Source organism: Solanum dulcamara, chromosome 12 (assembly GCF_947179165.1).
Source record: "Solanum dulcamara chromosome 12, daSolDulc1.2, whole genome shotgun sequence".
Lineage (NCBI taxonomy): Eukaryota > Viridiplantae > Streptophyta > Magnoliopsida > Solanales > Solanaceae > Solanum > Solanum dulcamara.
Genome location: NC_077248.1, coordinates 19,370,716 through 19,378,400, shown reverse-complemented (window position 1 = coordinate 19,378,400; position 7,685 = coordinate 19,370,716). Strand labels below are relative to the sequence as shown.

At 35.2% G+C, this 7,685-nt stretch overlaps 1 pseudogene; it reads left to right on the top strand.

Annotated features, from left to right (window-relative positions):
- The first annotated feature begins 532 nt into the window (after positions 1–532).
- On the top strand, positions 533–2,921 carry LOC129875902 (pentatricopeptide repeat-containing protein At3g48810-like; annotated as a pseudogene).
- The last annotated feature ends 4,764 nt before the right edge of the window (positions 2,922–7,685 follow it).

Here is a 7,685-nt window from a genome sequence, read left to right as displayed (position 1 = left end):
AAAATAGGATTTAGACGGCGACTGAAGATTTCTCTAGAGTTTGGTATAAGTTAGAAATTTTAACTTCAATCATCAAAGAGTTTATAATTCACTCTATAATAATATTACAAATGATGATGTTTAAAAATAGAAAAATATAAACTCCAAGAAGAAGATTTATTATTTATGTTATACTTTTTCTTTGACTGAATTATTTTCTTTACATGCCCCAATTTATGCTTGTCCATAAGTATTCGGGTTGTAAAATTATCATGTTTGGACTTTCTAAAACCTTAACGGTCCCAGCGTTCTCCTACCTGCCAGAGTCAAAATCAGTAATTTTCTTTCTATTTTGTTCATCCAGTGCACTCTAAGGTCTAATTTCTCTACCAGAAAACTCATTATCAGTTTCTTTCTTCAACAATAATCACTCTCCAGATTATCCCCCAATTTGAGTCCCCCGTATTCTTTTTCAGTACCCAGTTGCTGCTTAATTCCTCTTGTGGGTTCTTTCTTGGTGTAATTTGATACAAATTGTGTCTTTGATTGTACTATGTACTTGAAAGAAGGTTTTTTCTTGCTGTTGAAAGTCCACAAAAAGTCTCTTCCTTTAACCCTATTGAGCTCAAGCAATCTGATGTATTGAAGGGACCTAAATATGAAGAAAATATTTCAAATGGGTTGCCAATTCAACATCTTTCAAGCACACCCCTTTAACATATAAAATAATGATGGAAAAACTCGGGCAAAAGTCGGAGATGGATAGTGTTCAATGTTGTGCGTAGGAAGCAACACAACTAAAATTTAATATGACAATAAATATGGAAATAAATTGGACACGAGAATTTTACGTGGAAACCCTCTAACTGATAGAGGGAAAAACCACGGGTAAAAGGATCTCACTATATAATATGGAGTACACTGTTCTCAAATACAAGGAGAAAACAACGATTAATACTTCTCTCTTATAAAAGGACACTCAAGACTACAATATTTATCTTGGTGTATAACTCTCTTTGTATATTTACTCTCACTTTCTGGGAATTTTTTTGGGATGATTTAAATGAGGGCATTAGGCTCTCTATTTATAGGAGGAACAAAACCGGTAAAATTTCTTTTACGCGCTTTGTATTTCAAAAAACGTGTTGCCAACTTTTATTTCTATCACTTTTCTAGAAGATTTCTGTCAAAAGTTGCTGCATACACGTTTTGTTCTTCTTCTTTTTACTGTTCCCTTTTGACTTCTTGCATTCAATACCTCTTGCAACAGATGAAATTGGAGGGTATTAGTTGTTCCGAAGATATATTTATCAGTGTGATTGATTCGTATAGGAGAGGTAAGGCCGGGCAGCAAGCATTGAAGACATTCTACAGGATACAAGGATTTTGGGTGTAATTAGGATATGTAATCATCTCTTGGATGCTTTGCTCAGTGAGAATAGGCTTCGCATGATTAATCCTATTTATAGTAGCATGAAGAAAGATGGGGTTGTTTCCAATGTGTATACCTATAACATTCTTTTGAAAGCAGTGTGCAAGAACAATAGGGTTGATGGAGCTCAGAAGTTACTTGTGGAAATGTCGAACAAGGGGTGTTCTCCTGATGAAGTGAGCTATACAACATTTGTGTCTTCCTTGTGTAAGTTTGGTTAAGTAAAAGAAGCCGGAGAAGTAGCCATGAGATTCACTCCTACTGTTCCAATTTATAATGCTCTGATTAATGGGCTTTGTAAGGTATATAATACTAAGGAGGCAGTTGATTTGTTGGATGAGATGGCTTACAAGGGAGTTGATCCTAATATCATCACGTACACTGAAATTTTAAATGCATTTGCTGACCAAGGAAATAATGGTCTTTCTTTTCCTATGCTGAGCAAGATGTTTGTGTGGGGCTGTTCTCCAAATATTCATTCATTTACTTGTTTGATTAAGGGATATTCATTGATGGGACAATGGTATGATGCTCTTGATGTGTGGGATGGTATGATCAAAGAGGGAATGTTTCCCAATGTTGTAGCATATAATGCACTTCTCCATAGTCTGTGTTTGGCGGGTTATATGAATATGGCTCTGTCTGTTTATGGTGCAATGGAAATAAGTGGCTGTCTTCCAAATTCAACAACCTACAGCACTCTCATTGATGGATTCGCTAAATCTAGAGATGTGATTAAAGCATCTGAGATATGGAATAGGATGATAAATCTTGGCTGCCCACCAAATGTTGTGGTATATACATGTATGGTTGATGTACTCTGCAGGTCATGTTTGAACAAGCTTACAGTCTTCTAGATGACATGGTAATAGAAAATTGCCCACCAAATACCATTACTTTTAACACATTTATCAAAGGTTTGTGTTGTAGGTGGTAGAATTGAATGGGCAGTAATGCTATATAATCAAATGGAAAGATTTGGTTGCTCAGGTAATACTACCACATATAATGAGTTGTTGGATGGTTTATTCAAATGTAACAACCTTACGGTAACACTTCAGCTTGTTAGGGAGATGGAGGAAAAAACTATTGAATGTAATTTAGTCACGTACAACACTATAGCATCTGGTCTCTGCCATATGGAGATGCTTGAGGAAGCTGTAAAACTTGTGGCAAAAATGCTGGTTAGGGAAATTAGACTTAATGTTCTCACCTTCAACATACTTATGAACGTGTACTGTAAGGGTGGTAAGGTTGAATCTGCAAAACAACTTCTGAATGCTATGAGTCAAGTCGGCTTGCGTCCAGGTTCCATATCCTATACCTGTCTGATACATGGACTGTGCAGTTGGTTTAGTTTGGAAGCAGCAATCTGTTTCCTTCAGAGATGATAAATGATGGCATTCCACCCAAGATATCGACATGGAATGTTCTAGTCTGTCATTTGTTTAGCAAGATTGGCTATGGTAGTGCACTAGGATATCTAGATAGTATATTGGCAGCAGACTGATGGTGTGAACTTGCTTCAGCAGATTGGAATGATGAATACATGGAAAAACTTTTCTGTGGATATAAAAGCAGTAGTTGCAGTGAAAGCAATTTTACAATGGAGGGTCCTTCTCCAGACCTGCATTGACTAAATGGCATTAACAACTTGTTCAGGGATATATGGCTAGTAAGAATCCCTCAATAATAGTTGTTTAACATCCTCTGATCATAATATTTTTTTATGTTTATTTACTAGTGGTGTTCTCACCATGTTGATTCCCAGCGTTTCAGCTAGTTTGACTTTTTCTATAAAATAGATTTTGCAGTTGAATCCTAATTTCATTTGCTGTTGATTTGAGGAATTTGGAGATCCACGAAAAGATCTTGCAGGTATTCAATTGCCAATATTTGCCAGTAATAGGATATTATAAGCTTAAGCTTGTGACTTGTGAGTACAACCAAAAGGCAGAATAGCTCCTTTAAATTAGTGTCTACTCTGAAAAATTAGATAGCTCTAGTAGCAGCAGTAACGATTTATAAGGTCATGCATTATGTTCTGCTGGTACCTTTTAGTAATAGTTCCCTCTGGTTCCTAACCCCTTACTGAAAAGGTTGTGTTTCTAGTGTTGTAGTTATTTTCTTGTTCTTCTAACTTGCTTATTGGTCTCAGTCTTTCATTGATTTGAACTACAACCATTTGATAATCCCAACTGTTTTCATTCTAAAGATTATTAGATGGAGGCTAGCTTCATTCGTGCTATTGCATTTTATTATTTTGACACATTGTAAAATTGTTTATATCCAGATTTGTCATCAATGCAAGGATTCAGGATAACACCCTGCCTTTGAATTTGAAGACAATTCCAATTTAAATCCCAAACCCCTTGTTTGATTCTAGTTGGAAATCAATTAACAAATTAGAAGGTATCTGGGATATTTACCTGTCTTAAAAATTTGATCTTGGTTTGCTGGAGATATATTTTGATAATATCTAAAGAGAAATAGTCATATGCGATTGATAATTTTTTTTACTTTGCTCGAATTTCAATTGAAATAATCATGTTTTGCTATTGCTGGATTACTATGTAAGCACTAGTAGAATCAATCTCTGAAGTAGGTTCATCAAGAAACAGGAAAATAGGGTCATGAATGATGCCTATTCTCCGCTAGAGACTCCCCTGTGGCTTTCATCTCTAAGGACAGTCTTGGCAGCATTGCTCAAGTCTAAGTGATCGGTAAATGCTTGAACTCTTGCCTTCTTGATAGACCAAGATAAAGTCATCGGAAGATGAAATCCAGCTGAGAACATGAGATCCCGTTGACTATTAGCATGGGAAACAACAAGTGTCATATTAGGATCAACTAATATAGGCTAATAGCGGTATAATTAGCACCTCTTATGGATGGGCCTGACTCAATAACAAATTTTCAACATCTCTTACTCACACATAAGGGAGTGCTGAAGCTAAGTAAAAATATATCTTCATTAAATTTTCTTACATAATTTTCATACCAAATGAATAAATCGTACAACTAGCATATAGTATAAGCGCTTTGCTTTGCATGCATCTATTAGGAATATATCGCCTATTATCGTTGTTATGAAAGCCATCAAATAAATCATAAGAATGACGCTTAGTTTACTAGATAATCTGAATTAGGCCAAATATAAACACAATCCCTCTAGCGTGCCCCTAAGTTCCATTTATGTAGTTTACTAGATAATCTGAATTAGGCCAAATACAAACACAATCCCTCTAGCGTGCCCCTAAGTTCCATTTATGCATTTTATCTCAACTTTGTTCCACTTTAACCCTCCAACCCATATTACATTATTACATAATATTTCAGTATGACTGTAATAGAGAGGTAATTTTACAAAGAGTGTAATATTATAATAAATGACATTATTGTTATAGGTAAAATGTTGCTAGATAGAATAAAATATAACATGAAGAAACCGATATGAGAAACTAAGGTCATTACAACGATTGACTATATCTACGTATTTTACCTTTGAATTACTTACATAAATACATCTCAATACCTTTTTTTGGTAATAAATGATACATCTCAATTTTTGGTCATATTTTCAACTTTAAGGCCGAACCTCCGGTTGATATTTTGCCCACCATCATCGAACTCGCTCTCCGGCGTCAAAAACTCAACTTTTGCCCATCGCTCTTTCCGGCTAATTAATTCTAATTGTAAGTTGCTTCTATTTTTCTTATGAAACAAATATCTTAAACCCTTCCCCCTGTGAATTTCAACAATAGAAACGAGTTGTTGATTCACTAAAATTGCTTTATTGTGCGATTAACCGTTTCTAATTTGTACTGATCTTTTAGTTTAGCAATCTACTCATTTTTCTTAATCAGCCTTTTTGGTATTATTGTATGAACATTTGGGGATGAAAAGAGGGGAAAATTTTCATCCGTTGTGTTATGATTTTCTAAATCATGGATAAAGTTATCTTTGTTCTTGCTGTAGACCAACAACATTGACAAGACCCCTTGATTCTTAGGCTCTTAAACAGCAAGGGCGTTTAATGATTTGTGGTATATTCAGTTGTACCTTATTAAAAAAAATTTAACTACAGTTTGCCGTTCTATGAAATATTATATTTTATTTGTTGTGGTCAACTTTATTCAGTGTCCCTATATGGAGTTTTTGACACAATCATTATAAAATTCTTTTGCACTTTATTTAGCAAATGGGTTTCTCGTGAACCTTTTCATGGATTGTATTTTACAGTTTTCATAATTTCTTTTATGTTTAAAGTGGATATTAATGGCTTAAATGATTCTTTTTCAAGTTGGTAGTCAATGACACAATAGGCATTTAATATTTTTCCATTTTGGTGTGTGGTTTTGTTGTGAGGCGGGGTGGGGGGGGGGGGGATCTGACCTAGTGGAGAAAAGAAATGTGTGTTTAGTTGAACAGGAAAAATGTGTTGCTGAATGCTTTAAAGGATCTATTCTAAAAAGTTCTATCCTTTAGAAAATATGCTATATGAAAGAGGTCTTTGTTTATTTTCCTTCACAAAGGCTATAGGATTTAGCTTTTATTGGTTCAATTTTCTTCCCTATTTAATTTAACAGGAGTAGATAATGTCAAAAGGGTTTTGTTTTTCCTTAATTTAATCACGCTATGATGTTCTGTATTTGCATGAAATTGGTTTGATTATCAAGTTGACCTATATAAAAAAGTTAACTATAAATACCGTAGATGTTGAGGTTAGCTTATTAGTGGGTGTTTGAATTGACTTTACTTTAAGTAACTTTTGGTATTTAAGCTCTTTTTTGTTTTTGGATGTGTTGTGCTGAGTTTCCACTACTATATTGTTCTTTTGAAGTCAATTTGTTAAAAGTCTTCAAAAAGTTTGAAGGTTATGTCCTACTGACAACTTTTACTAGCAAGGGCCTTCATTAAGTTTTTAAGTAAAATTTTTAAGTCATCCTTTCAATTAATTAAACTATGGATTTCAATCTCCTAATATTTAGATTTTATGCGATTGCACTCTAGCAAAATCACTTTTCCATGGAATCCTTTTTAAAAATAAAATTGGGTAGGAGAAGGGGAAATGGGGAGGGAATTACAAAGTGGAGAATCTAACCTTCACCAATAAGGTGAAAGTTCAGGTAGCCAATCAACTGAGCTATTAAGATTTCCCGTCTGCCATTTAGTCAACTTCTTTGTATCATTCGGATTGTATCTAATGTCTCAGAAGGGACCATGCCAGTTAGTTAAACTTTTAGTATATTGGTTGGGTAAAGTTAGTCTTTTAGTAACAAAGTGAACTTGATGGCAAAAGATTATAGTAATTAATACTAATATTTTTGTCAATAGCAGTTATTAGCTGTTAGAATGTTGCTCTGGCATGAGTTTAACTTTCCTGTGAATTGCTGCAATGATAGAGATCCTGCCAACTTTGATAGGGTTTTTTCTTCAATTTCTCTTCTTTTGGTAAAGATACAATGTAAAATGTGGAACGAGGTAGAGTTATTATTTTTCTTTTCACTTGTTGTGTTGCTTTGGTAGTTCAGGGTTGCCCTAAAATTTTCAAATAAATTAGAATGATAAAGAGAAAAGAATATTTTTTTTTAACGGGAACAGACTCTACACGAGGCTCCCACCTCTTGTGCACAGTCAGGGGTTGAGCATCACCCCCAAGCCTTAACATAATAATAAAACAGAAAATACAAGGAGGGGGACATAAACCTTACCTTCGATCCTATGTTGGCTCATAAGTCGGCTAACCTACTAAGGTCGGCTAACTCATCCCCGTAACAAAAAAGAGCTAACTAGAAATAGAAAGCAATAAACCTATGAGAGGACTTCTCCCGGTACAAGTCAACTAAGAAAGCATTAATGAGGGAGACTCTCCCCTTCCATGAGAAGACAAGAAAGTAACCTACACTAGTCCTATTCAACTACGCTACGTACCATACATAGCTAAATTGAAGAAGAACAAGTATATGAACCTTCTATCTCGCATGGGGTGAGGAAGCTCTTTTCATGTTTGCCCTTTTTAGTCTTGTCGTACCAAGTAAATCCAAAGGAATTATTCAACAGCATCAAGAGCATGATTATCAGCTAAGGAGGGTGGAAGGAAGAGAAGTATATGGAGCTGGAGCAATCAGCAGCCTTGGAATTTTTGATGATGAAAGTGAGGGGCTGAATAGTAGTATATTGCAAGTTGGAAGTGCTGCAGTCCTGGCTTGACCAGCTGCTTGGATGTTTAACTGTTGGTGTCTTGCACATTGGAGTTCTTCTGTGCCTGCAC